The sequence below is a fragment of the Lissotriton vulgaris genome, chromosome 5 (assembly GCF_964263255.1).
Source record: "Lissotriton vulgaris chromosome 5, aLisVul1.2, whole genome shotgun sequence".
Taxonomy (NCBI): Eukaryota; Metazoa; Chordata; class Amphibia; order Caudata; family Salamandridae; genus Lissotriton; species Lissotriton vulgaris.
The window spans coordinates 1160509277-1160522958 of record NC_141693.1 but is presented as its reverse complement, the minus strand read 5'-3'; the positions used below and the strand labels follow the sequence as shown (position 1 = coordinate 1160522958).

At 43.6% G+C, this 13682-nt stretch overlaps 1 protein-coding gene across 1 annotated transcript in view; it reads right to left on the bottom strand.

Annotated features, from left to right (window-relative positions):
• LOC147712145 (uncharacterized) overlaps nt 1–13682 on the bottom strand; it is a 936609-nt gene that overhangs the window by 909296 nt on the left and 13631 nt on the right. The window lies entirely within an intron of this gene.

Below are 13682 nucleotides of genomic sequence, written 5' to 3'. Positions count from 1 at the left end.
TGGGTGGGTCTGAATAAGTGGCACCTCCCTTCACTTTGTTTGGGGTGAGTTCTGCAGATCAGGGCCCAATGACCTGGATAGCCCATGGCTGGGAGTCAGGGATACCCGAAAAAAGGATTTACCTCATTTTGAGGTCAGAGATGATCATCCATTCTCAGAGAAGTACCAAAGATTTTGAACTGTTTACATATGTGATGTCATGTGTATATGTAAAGCGAACAACTCATCCAGAAGGGTATCCTGGAGCTGGAAGAAGGCTCGGTGTGTACCTATCCCAGGGATAAGAATTAGGTGAAGAGATAATTCTTCAGTTTCTTGCAGAATTCAGGGCCTGAGGAGACGGCTCTGAAGTGTAGAGACATGTCATTCTAGGATTTAGGAGCGAGGTAGAAGAAGGCATGGCTGCCAGGAATTTGAGGTTGTGTATGAGTAGGAGTCTGAAAGACTGGAGGTGTCTGGTTGGTTTGGGGAAGTTTATGCGATTGCTGAGGTAGGTGGAATCAATGTTTTACAAGAATTTGATGCATGTTTGAGGAGTTTGAAAAGAGCCCATTTGGGAACTGGGAGTCAGTGGATGTTTTTGAGGTATGGGGTTATGTGGGTGAGAGGTGGGAGTCTGAGTGTGAGTCTGGCTGCTGAGTTCTGTATGGTCTAAAGTCTCCTGGACAAGAGTGCATTAATTACTATGTACAGTGCACTCACGTAGTTTAGCTTACTGGTTATGAGAACCTGGGTGATAGTTCTGTGGGTGTTGTAGTGTCGTGTGAGTTTGAAATGACAGAACCATTGTGGCTCCTGTTGGACTCTGTAGAAGGATTCACGCATAGTGAAGTGAATGCAGGTTTAGAATGTTACGCTTGTGGTTCCACACATACTAATAAAGACGTGTTATACTAAGCTCTGTGTGTGGCATTGTCATTGGTGAGTACCTGGGCTGGGGAGGATGCTACAACTGGCGACAAGATGGGGTATAAGTAACCTGAAGATCGGCAGTGCTCTCCATGAGAATTTGTTGTGGTCCAACAAATTGCTGGTGCACGCCACGTGTGCCTCTATCAATGTGTGGAATCGAGACCTGCTGGGAAGGCCACACAAAGAGGTACTGCACTACTATGCAATTCAAAGCCATACATTCATACGTAGTGACAATGGTGCGAGGCAGATGTCAACCAGGTGTCAGACGGCACATAGAGACGCTTACATGCAATGAAAATTAAAATACTAAAATAGTCATCTGTTTACCAGAGCTGAGCGTAGAGAGCCATTGTGCCCCTGCGCTGGGAAACAACCCCAGAGAAAGCACCTGGGTGCTTGTGGAGCTGCCATATCCGAAGCAGCCCACCACCAAAGCTACCAGGTCGTGGCTCAGAACAACTCCCAAGGTCTCCTAAAAGCAAAGAGCTCTCATGGAGACCAAGAGGTAGGGCAAGGTTCCGCGGGCTGTCCAAGATGACCCAGAGGCCAGCACCGAACAGGACCTTATAGATGGTATCGGAAGGAAAAGCAGATCATGTCAGAAGGAACTCTACCCTCAGTGTCAGACAATCTCGTAAATGATTACAATGCTGCCTCCTTCTTGAAACCACCATTGCCATTTGATACCGCCAAACTGTTGAATATTGGCAACAGATGGACTGCCTGGATATAGACCTTTGATGATTTCATTGATGCAATTGAGGAAGCAGATAACAAGAAGATTATCAAGTACCTTGAGAATCTTGCTGGTGAAGGTGTAAAAGAAATAATAAAGGAAATGCAGCGAGCAGGTAAAAATAACATAGTCAAAGCAGCCTTGAATTTCAAGTTCAATCCACGTCCAAACATAGATTATGAAAGGTACATCTTCAGTCAAGATTGACAGAAAGCTGGTGAGACCATGGGTACATTTTTTGAGAGACTTGATACGCTCAAACACTGTAAGTTCAATTAATTTAATGATGAGGAAGCTATCCGCCTCAGAGTGAATAGCGTATGCTTGTCAGAGTTGTTCAGATGAAGAATGCTGACAGAAACTCTTATTCTGGAGTGAGTTCTCATGGCTGCCAGAGCTGAAGAGCGTGCTGATAGACAAGCTGTTTTTTTTTAGAAAAACAAGTGCCACCCCCACCAATTTTCAGTGCTCTTTACTGCGAGCAAACAAATCAAGAAATGAATCACCGATTTGTTTGGTATATTTATTTTTACCTGTTGTTTAAGAAGTTCAACATATAAGCTTAAACGAGTTGTCCGAGGAAGACACTCAACATATAACCAATACTAGACAAAAAAGAACAAAATTCACGAAAACAATTTCAAACAAAGGGGAACACACAATTAGTGTAATACATATTTCATAGTGAATGGTCATTTAGCAACATTCATTTCATAGTGAATGATCATTAAACATTCATTAAATTGATCGGAACATTTGCTCATCCAAAAACAATATGTACTCAATGAAGGAGACACGTTCTAGGAAAACAATGGAAGAATGCAGACAAATTAATCAAATAGCCAGTGGAACCAAGAAAACAATTATGTATTCTCTGTGCATTCCTCCAATGATGCCGACGCGTTTCGAGACCGTGAGACAAGTTAACGGACTCTCATCAGGGCTCATTCAATCTGGATCTAAGAGTGTGTGTTAAAAAACAAAAAAGAGAGCGACATGTCACCATTGTGTTCAGTACCCGGGTGACTGCCCCCACTACCCCTCTAGGCCCTTTTAATACCTGAAAGTGGCTCCGGAGGCCTGATCTCGGGGATCTGTGTACACCAAAACTTGTAGCGGGACCTTGTTATCTGTAAGATAACATAGAACTTAAAATGCCGTCAGGCATTGCATATTCATTAAATACACACGCGGGACGACCCGCGAAACATCAAGAAAGAAATCATCATATTCATACCTAGGACAGTACCGGGATTACTCCCTGCCCCTTTCTTATTTCAAATGTCCCGTCATTCCTTCTTTAGACCTGTGGAGTGCGAACCAAAGTAGCCGCATTAGGCTATTGTATCAACTCACAAATTAAGGTTGCGCAAACGGTATTTACAAAAACAAAGATTTTGAAGCCGCCTACCTGGAGACTCAGCGTTTTGTCAGTGGTCTCAGGTAAATGGGCGTGCTGTTCGTTCTGGTGGAGACAAGAGAGCGTAGCATTGTGTTAAAAGCCTGCCAGTGGTCATACTGTTTGTATTTCGGGCGGGGTGAGTTTATAAATTTCAGATACTAAGTGCAAGTTTACCTTGGCTTCAGTTTCTGTGGATCTCAACCAAATAAATAATCCTTCGTGCGTAAAAGTGAAGCAGGTAGTGGCAGTTAATCCCATATATATGTCTGTAGCCTGTCAAACAAGGGCGGAAGACTCGTCAGTAAACGTCTCCGTTTGCGCATACAAAGCGTAACATTGAGTGTTGTGCGGAGCACTCACCAGCTCAGTAGGCGCTCCGTTGTCAGTCTTTCAGGTTCGATTCCGAATCAGTACTGCCATGTTTGGGGCGGAGTTATAAACCTTTATTTAGCGCATAGAATTCTGGGACATGTAGTTTGAAAGAGGTAAACAGGATTAAAGCCTCGATACTTCAGACATGGTGTTTAATCCAGTTTGGGCACTGTTAAATCGCATAATTAAATACGCCTCCTTGCGCAGGAGGGTTTCCTCGATATCAACAAGACCTATTTTAGTGGGCATTGTATACAACACAGTCCAGGAGAAATCAGTTTCTGTATGTGATTTGTCAATAAAGTGTTGGACCATTGGGGCACTGAGCACTTTATTTTTGATACGAGATCGATGCTGTGTTATCCTGGTGTTCACCTGCTGGTTGGTCTTCCCTATGTACAATTTGGGGCAACCGCAGGTGATGGCGTACACAACATTTTTGGTCCTGCAGTTGGAGAACCCTTTGTTGGTCCATTTTACCTGCTTGTGTTGAAATTCAGAACCTTCTAGGCAGGACCCACAGGACACGCAATTACCACATTTGTGGTGCCCCTCAACTGGTTTGAGGCCCCATTTGGATAAGAGGTCTTGCTTGGGTTTGGATGTGGCAATGTCGGCACGTACCAAGTGTTGGCCGATACTTCTGTTTTTTCTGTAGGCAAAAATCGGCCTAGGGAAGGGACACTCCAGTTCTTCCAATAGGTGCCAATTCTTTAGGACCATTTGTCTGACGCGATGTGTGTCAGGACCAAAAGTTGTGACACAGACCATCTGTTGTAGTTCATTTTTTGTTTTATTCTGCAGTAAGCTTTCTCTTGGTGTATACCAAGCCCTTTTATATGAATGTTTGAGCATCTTTTTGGGGTACCCACGAGTAATCATTTCATCACAGAACTTTTCAGCGTGATGGTCAAAGTCCTCCAGACTTGAACAATTTCTCCGTATGCGGAGTAGTTGTCCGTATGGTAGGTTACTTTTCAAATTGCGCGGGTGGGCACTCCGGTGATGGAGGATGGTGTTTTTGTCCGTTTTTTTGCGATAGAGTGAGGATTTAAGGCGCCCCTCTGGACAGGTGATTTGGACGTCCAAGAACGTCATCACAGTTTTGCTCTGTTCAAGGGAAAATTTAATATCCTGGTGTTTATTATTAAGCCAATGGTGGAAGGACATCAACTCGGCGTGGTTCCCCTGCCACAGGAGCCACACGTCGTCGATGTACCGTAGCCACTGCTTAATGTGTTTCTGGAAGGGATTGTTGTTTTCAATGAACATTTGTTCATATTGCGCCATGTACAGAATGGCTACCTCCGGCGCATAAGGACAGCCCATGGCTGTCCCTTTGATTTGCATGTAGAATTGGTCATTGAATCGGAAGTAATTCTTTTTCAATGTCAATTCAGCCAGTTTTACAATGAATTGAGTTGGTACTCTATGGGGTCGTTCTCTGGTGTCCAAATACATCTCTATCACCTCAAGCGCCTCGTCTTGAGGGATCTGTGTATATAAGGACGTCACGTCCATTGTGACCATAATTTCAGATTCGGAATCGAATTCCGTGCCCTCGACTTTAGCTAGAAAATCCGTAGTGTCCTTTAGATAGGACCTTACCCCACTGACAAAGGGTTTTAGGAAAAAATCAATGTATTTGGAGATAGGCTCCAAACACGAGTCACAACCCGAGATGATCGGTCGTCCCGGGGGGTCAGTCAAGTTTTTATGGATCTTCGGGAGGAGGTACAAGACAGGGGTTCTAGGGAACTTCTTCACAAGAAATTCACTTTCCTTAACTCCTACGAACCCACTGTCTTTGCCATCCTGGATGAGTTGCATTATCAATCCTTGAATTTCTTTAACAGGGTCTCCCTGCAGTTTCCTATACCATGTTGTATTATCAACCTGCAGTTGGCCTTCCATTAGGTATTTGTCTTTGGGCCACAGTACCACGGCCCCGCCTTTGTCAGCAGGCTTTATCAGGACGGAATGATCTTCTTGTAAATTCCTAAGTGCTTGTCTTTGTCCTTTACTCACATTGGAGGGGACATGCTTTTTTTGTTTCTCAAATTTGTTGATGGAGGACAATAATACTTGCTCATATGCAAGAACTTGCTTAGGAATGTTTTGGTTTGGGATGAAGTTTGACTTGTTCCTCAACCCAGTCGTTTCAGTGTTTGCAGTGGGTGGTTGGTTGGCAAAAAATGCCCGAAGGCGTATTTTGCGGCAAAAAGCAATCATCTCCATCTTCAGTTTAGTGTAATCAGTCTGTTGGCTAGGAACAAATTTGAGCCCCAAATTAACCACAGATGCCTCGTCCTGAGTAAGTTGTTTGGTAGATAAATTGACAATATTGTTTCAACACGAAGTGTAGTCGGGACCTCATGGTCCATACCATTGAGACCGCACAACGCTTATGTCAGAAGGAACTGGAAGAAATTCAAGAACTCACCAAAAGCATTCTGGACAGTACTGTAGTCCCTGATGCAAAATCCCTAATTGAAAAAATTGGAAAGGAAATTCTGGCCTTTCGGGATATCACGATTAACAATAAAACCTCACAGTACGAGAAAGACGCCAAATCCTTCAGTTTGGAAAAAGCATACCCCTTCCTGAAGGACGACTATTATACTCAGGCTGACTCGCGCGGCACACTCTATAAATTCCAGGGCCGGTCACGGAATCGTTTTAAGACCTTTTCAGAAACATCCTCCTCATCTGACTCCTCTGGGTCTGATCCGAAGGGCAATTCCAATAAAAAACAGGTGTCTTTTTTAGACAAGGGCAATCGTGATATCCCGAAAGGCCAGAATTTCCTTTCCAATTTTTTCAATTAGGGATTTTGCATCAGGGACTACAGTACTGTCCAGAATGCTTTTGGTGAGTTCTTGAATTTCTTCCAGTTCCTTCTGACATAAGCGTTGTGCGGTCTCAATGGTATGGACCATGAGGTCCCGACTACACTTCGTGTTGAAACAATATTGTCAATTTATCTACCAAACAACTTACTCAGGACGAGGCATCTGTGCTTAATTTGGGGCTCAAATTTGTTCCTAGCCAACAGACTGATTACACTAAACTGAAGATGGAGATGATTGCTTTTTGCCGCAAAATACGCCTTCGGGCATTTTTTGCCAACCAACCACCCACTGCAAACACTGAAACGACTGGGTTGAGGAACAAGTCAAACTTCATCCCAAACCAAAACATTCCTAAGCAAGTTCTTGCATATGAGCAAGTATTATTGTCCTCCATCAACAAATTTGAGAAACAAAAAAAGCATGTCCCCTCCAATGTGAGTAAAGGACAAAGACAAGCACTTAGGAATTTACAAGAAGATCATTCCGTCCTGATAAAGCCTGCTGACAAAGGCGGGGCCGTGGTACTGTGGCCCAAAGACAAATACCTAATGGAAGGCCAACTGCAGGTTGATAATACAACATGGTATAGGAAACTGCAGGGAGACCCTGTTAAAGAAATTCAAGGATTGATAATGCAACTCATCCAGGATGGCAAAGACAGTGGGTTCGTAGGAGTTAAGGAAAGTGAATTTCTTGTGAAGAAGTTCCCTAGAACCCCTGTCTTGTACCTCCTCCCGAAGATCCATAAAAACTTGACTGACCCCCCGGGACGACCGATCATCTCGGGTTGTGACTCGTGTTTGGAGCCTATCTCCAAATACATTGATTTTTTCCTAAAACCCTTTGTCAGTGGGGTAAGGTCCTATCTAAAGGACACTACGGATTTTCTAGCTAAAGTCGAGGGCACGGAATTCGATTCCGAATCTGAAATTATGGTCACAATGGACGTGACGTCCTTATATACACAGATCCCTCAAGACGAGGCGCTTGAGGTGATAGAGATGTATTTGGACACCAGAGAACGACCCCATAGAGTACCAACTCAATTCATTGTAAAACTGGCTGAATTGACATTGAAAAAGAATTACTTCCGATTCAATGACCAATTCTACATGCAAATCAAAGGGACAGCCATGGGCTGTCCTTATGCGCCGGAAGTAGCCATTCTGTACATGGCGCAATATGAACAAATGTTCATTGAAAACAACAATCCCTTCCAGAAACACATTAAGCAGTGGCTACGGTACATCGACGACGTGTGGCTCCTGTGGCAGGGGAACCACGCCGAGTTGATGTCCTTCCACCATTGGCTTAATAATAAACACCAGGATATTAAATTTTCCCTTGAATAGAGCAAAACTGTGATGACGTTCTTGGACGTCCAAATCACCTGTCCAGAGGGGCGCCTTAAATCCTCACTCTATCGCAAAAAAACGGACAAAAACACCATCCTCCATCACCGGAGTGCCCACCCGCGCAATTTGAAAAGTAACCTACCATACGGACAACTACTCCGCATACGGAGAAATTGTTCAAGTCTGGAGGACTTTGACCATCACGCTGAAAAGTTCTGTGATGAAATGATTACTCGTGGGTACCCCAAAAAGATGCTCAAACATTCATATAAAAGGGCTCGGTATACACCAAGAGAAAGCTTACTGCAGAATAAAACAAAAAATGAACTACAACAGATGGTCTGTGTCACAACTTTTGGTCCTGACACACATCGCGTCAGACAAATGGTCCTAAAGAATTGGCACCTATTGGAAGAACTGGAGTGTCCCTTCCCTAGGCCGATTTTTGCCTACAGAAAAAACAGAAGTATCGGCCAACACTTGGTACGTGCCGACATTGCCACATCCAAACCCAAGCAAGACCTCTTATCCAAATGGGGCCTCAAACCAGTTGAGGGGCACCACAAATGTGGTAATTGCGTGTCCTGTGGGTCCTGCCTAGAAGGTTCTGAATTTCAACACAAGCAGGTAAAATGGACCAACAAAGGGTTCTCCAACTGCAGGACCAAAAATGTTGTGTACGCCATCACCTGCGGTTGCCCCATATTGTACATAGGGAAGACCAACCAGCAGGTGAACACCAGGATAACACAGCATCGATCTCGTATCAAAAATAAAGTGCTCAGTGCCCCAATGGTCCAACACTTTATTGACAAATCACATACAGAAACTGATTTCCCCTGGACTGTGTTGTATACAATGCCCACTAAAATAGGTCTTGTTGATATCGAGGAAACCCTCCTGCGCAAGGAGGCGTATTTAATTATGCGATTTAACAGTGCCCAAACTGGATTAAACACCATGTCTGAAGTATCGAGGCTTTAATCCTGTTTACCTCTTTCAAACTACATGTCCCAGAATTCTATGCGCTAAATAAAGGTTTATAACTCCGCCCCAAACATGGCAGTACTGATTCGGAATCGAACCTGAAAGACTGACAACGGAGCGCCTACTGAGCTGGTGAGTGCTCCGCACAACACTCAATGTTACGCTTTGTATGCGCAAACGGAGACGTTTACTGACGAGTCTTCCGCCCTTGTTTGACAGGCTACAGACATATATATGGGATTAACTGCCACTACCTGCTTCACTTTTACGCACGAAGGATTATTTATTTGGTTGAGATCCACAGAAACTGAAGCCAAGGTAAACTTGCACTTAGTATCTGAAATTTATAAACTCACCCCGCCCGAAATACAAACAGTATGACCACTGGCAGGCTTTTAACACAATGCTACGCTCTCTTGTCTCCACCAGAACGAACAGCACGCCCATTTACCTGAGACCACTGACAAAACGCTGAGTCTCCAGGTAGGCGGCTTCAAAATCTTTGTTTTTGTAAATACCGTTTGCGCAACCTTAAATTGTGAGTTGATACAATAGCCTAATGCGGCTACTTTGGTTCGCACTCCACAGGTCTAAAGAAGGAATGACGGGACATTTGAAATAAGAAAGGGGCAGGGAGTAATCCCGGTACTGTCCTAGGTATGAATATGATGATTTCTTTCTTGATGTTTCGCGGGTCGTCCCGCGTGTGTATTTAATGAATATGCAATGCCTGACGGCATTTTAAGTTCTATGTTATCTTACAGATAACAAGGTCCCGCTACAAGTTTTGGTGTACACAGATCCCCGAGATCAGGCCTCCGGAGCCACTTTCAGGTATTAAAAGGGCCTAGAGGGGTAGTGGGGGCAGTCACCCGGGTACTGAACACAATGGTGACATGTCGCTCTCTTTTTTGTTTTTTAACACACACTCTTAGATCCAGATTGAATGAGCCCTGATGAGAGTCCGTTAACTTGTCTCACGGTCTCGAAACGCGTCGGCATCATTGGAGGAATGCACAGAGAATACATAATAGTTTTCTTGGTTCCACTGGCTATTTGATTAATTTGTCTGCATTCTTCCATTGTTTTCCTAGAACGTGTCTCCTTCATTGAGTACATATTGTTTTTGGATGAGCAAATGTTCCGATCAATTTAATGAATGTTTAATGATCATTCACTATGAAATGAATGTTGCTAAATGACCATTCACTATGAAATATGTATTACACTAATTGTGTGTTCCCCTTTGTTTGAAATTGTTTTCGTGAATTTTGTGATAAATATTCTTTTTTGTCTAGTATTGGTTATATGTTGAGTGTCTTCCTCGGACAACTCGTTTAAGCTTATATGTTGAACTTCTTAAACAACAGGTAAAAATAAATATACCAAACAAATCGGTGATTCATTTCTTGATTTGTTTGCTCGCAGTAAAGAGCACTGAAAATTGGTGGGGGTGGCACTTGTTTTTCTAAAAATTATACACGGTCCAGCCTACCCCACGTCCCGGGACCTATCTCCTTAACTTTCGATAGACAAGCTGTTGGCATGGAGGCCGGAGGTGCCCAGAGTGAGTCAGTGATGAATGTGAAAAATAAGGCAAAGCACAAGGCCGAGAGAACCAGAGTGAATTCTCCACAGAAAAAGAAGTTGTGTTTTAAGATGTAGATTTTAGTTTCCACACGAAATTAAAAGTCCCGCCATTGGGCAGATCTGCAAAAGCTGCAGAAAGGAGAACTATTTTGTGATGGTGTGCAAGGCGAAGGTAAAAGTAAGTGTGTCATGGGACGAAGACAAAATGGCCACACGAATGTTCCAGAAGTGACGTTCAATGCAGGCCCATAAAGCCAAGCAACTTCATCAGAAGAGGCAAATTGAAACCAAACGAAGCCGATTGACATCTAAATCTACGTCACAGTTCTTCCATATCAATATCAACTGAAAGTGAAGAAGATGGTTGGGCCTTGATGATGTTTACCTCAGAAAAGCGTGTGCATGTTCAGCTGGCTGCCTATGAGGAAAAACACCGGTCCAAAAGAAATTAACATTAAGAGAGTACCAAAGTTATTCAAACATTGTCCGGAGATCACACTAAAAGTCAATGATTGTACAATACCTTTCATTATCAATAGTCAAGCATCAATAAATATTATGAAGGAGGAGAAATATAATGAACTGTCTCTACTGCCTCGACTTACACCATTGAAAACAAAAGTGTATACATGGGCTGCATTGATGCCCCTCAAGAGTCAAAGTTCATTTATAGCGACAATGAAGCAAAGAAAACAACAGTAGAAGCACCCATTCATGTACTTCAAGGTATGGCGTCAAGCACCTGTTAATCAGCGTCAGCACAGCAGCTCATATGTGACTGATATCCATGAACTGTAACATGAATGCTCATCACAAACTAATAAGTCAATTCCCTTAGTTGTTTCGTGGGTTGAGAAAACTCAAGACTATGAAAGTCATATTACACATTAATGAGGACATTCATCCTATCGCTCAAAGACAAAGGAAAATTGCCTTTCACTTGCAGGTAGCTGTTGAAAAAGAACTTTAATCTAACTCACTGAGCGTTCCACTGGTTCAACTCCATGGGCTTATCCCATAATGGTAGTACCCAAAAAGGAAAGTGAAGGAGCTGTGCGAATCTTTGTGGATATGCATCAAGCAAACATGGCCCTTGAAAGAGAATGTCATCCAGGTCCCCACATTGCTGACATGATAACACAATTGAATGGTGGAAAGGTATTCTCTTGCCTGGATCTGAATAAAGGATATCATCAGGCACTAATGTCAGTGCAGAGATTGGGTCTGGAAAGAGAAGTGAAGAACCCCTGACTGCTTCTGTTTGTCCATCACCCATGTCAGTCATGGACCTTTCTACTGCCTGTCCCCAGTTTCTGAAGACACTTCAGGACGTGTGTGTGATCGGAGCGCAACGAAGACTTATTGAAGAGCTCTAATCATATAGATTTGTAAAAATTTTAAATTTTTATTCAAAAGAGAGGCAGATGTAGTGCTGCATGTGTTTGAAATGACGGAACTATTGTGGCTCCTGATGGACTCCTTAGAACTGTGACGTAAGCATTGGAGCGTAGTGAAGTGAATGTAGGTTCAAAATGCTGAGTTCATGGTTACACGCAGATTAATAAACAAGTGCTATACTAAGCTCCGTGTGTAGCGTAGTCATTAGCGAGTACCTGGGCTGGGAGGACAATACAGATGTCGAGAGGAATCCACTTGAAGACCTTCTTGAGCATTGTCATGGTGTGGAACCAGGAGGCAGAGGCTAGGTTGACTTGGCTTGTCATGGAGAGCTTATCATCAACCACTATTTTGAGGTTCTTTACGTGTCTGGTAGGATTGCGATTGGGTCCGAGATCAGCAGGCGATCAGGTGGAGGTCCATATCATGGTATCTTTGCTGAAGAGGGCTACTTGTGTCTTGTCTGCAGTGCAATAATGACGACTATCCACAGAGCTGCGAGAACTGCAAAGAAGGCTAAAAGGACTAGGAGTAGTGCAATCTAAGGTGTCCAGTTTGAGAAGAATGGAGTTCTGGTCCAACACTTCCTTCTCACTGCCCTGTATGAAAGGGTGCTAGAACTCGATAATCCTCGTAAAAGTTATAAGATCTAGATTGATTCAGAAAGTCTGGTTTGGCCTTATATCCCTAAAAGGAAATACAGATCTCTGACCTTCTGTCGGAGTGCAACACACACACATACCCAAGCTGTGTACCCTTTATTCAAGTCCTTAGCTCTATGCTAAATAATTTCAGTACTACTCTGAGATAGAAGGGTAGCCTTCTAGGGCCAAACAAAGCCAGGTGGATTCATAAAGAACATAACAGCATGTTAAGGCGCAGCTGAGCCACCACCTCTGTATTGGTTTGCATGTAGAAGGAGTGTGAAGACTTGCCCGACTGAGCCCATCATGTACATCACAACCAAAGAAAGTCAGTCTGAGAAGCCTGCTGCCCACTTGTCTTTCAGAATTGCAGTCAGCTTGAAGAAAAGTCTGTTTGTCTTGATTCAAAAATCCAAGAACATGAGAGTCTGGCTGCCTTTGGCTACTTCAATCTCCCTGGCACAAAGCGCTACGAAGCTGCTCAGCTCCCACGGGTCTCGCTTCAGCTAAGTCCACGAGTCCGAATATGCTTGATAACATTCACCACAGGGGCTCAGTGGGCGGAAAAGCCTTGTGGCCTCAGCTTCTGTGCGGACTCCTACAACGCTGAATGTATAAGCTTTGGCAAAACGTGTAGGACGGGCGTGAATATGCGAATACATCCAAATGTGAGGATATGGATATACAGTCTGCTTCGGTTGGATGCACAAATGCTGATTAGCATATTGAAGCCAGACCTATTGGCTTTACCAGTGCTGGCAATGCTGGGACTTAAAGTAGCAAAGATTGCTTTCTACATAGAATCTATATAGGAGATTACGAGCTGTATGTGATAAACAGTGTGATGACTAAATGTACTTTTCAGATGTAAACTAGCCCCTCATACTTTCCGACAGAAGTACTTCCTAGAGGTTGAATGATACACAAAACAGGCAATAGCGTGAAGTGAGACAGAAATGCTCCTCTGGATAGAGCAAATTCCCACACTACGCATATTATAAATAAGTGTTTAAAAAAAGAAAAAGGTCTTGCAGACACCTGGGCGAACAAGCCAAGCCGGAAAAACACCTTCTGAGTACCCCAGACAACCCCGGCTTCTCTAGGCCGACAGTAGAGCAGTGGGAACCAACAAACTGCTACGATGTATTGCAGGACGTTAAGTTGTATGACCCCTTAATCATTCCCTGGCTACCCCCTGCACCGGAAACCACAATCAGAACTAACCTTCAGTGCCCTTTTCAGCACCAAGGACAGAACCGCCAATTTACGGCTGAGAAGCCATTAGCTAAGATCACTACTCCGAGATCCTTTTTCACAGCGTGTACACTTAACAGGGACCTTGCTTGGTCATTAGATTTCCCTTCCCTGTAAGTCAGTACAGTCAGAAAGCTCCATTTGCAGTTTTGTGCTAGAATCGCGTATTTGTCTGCG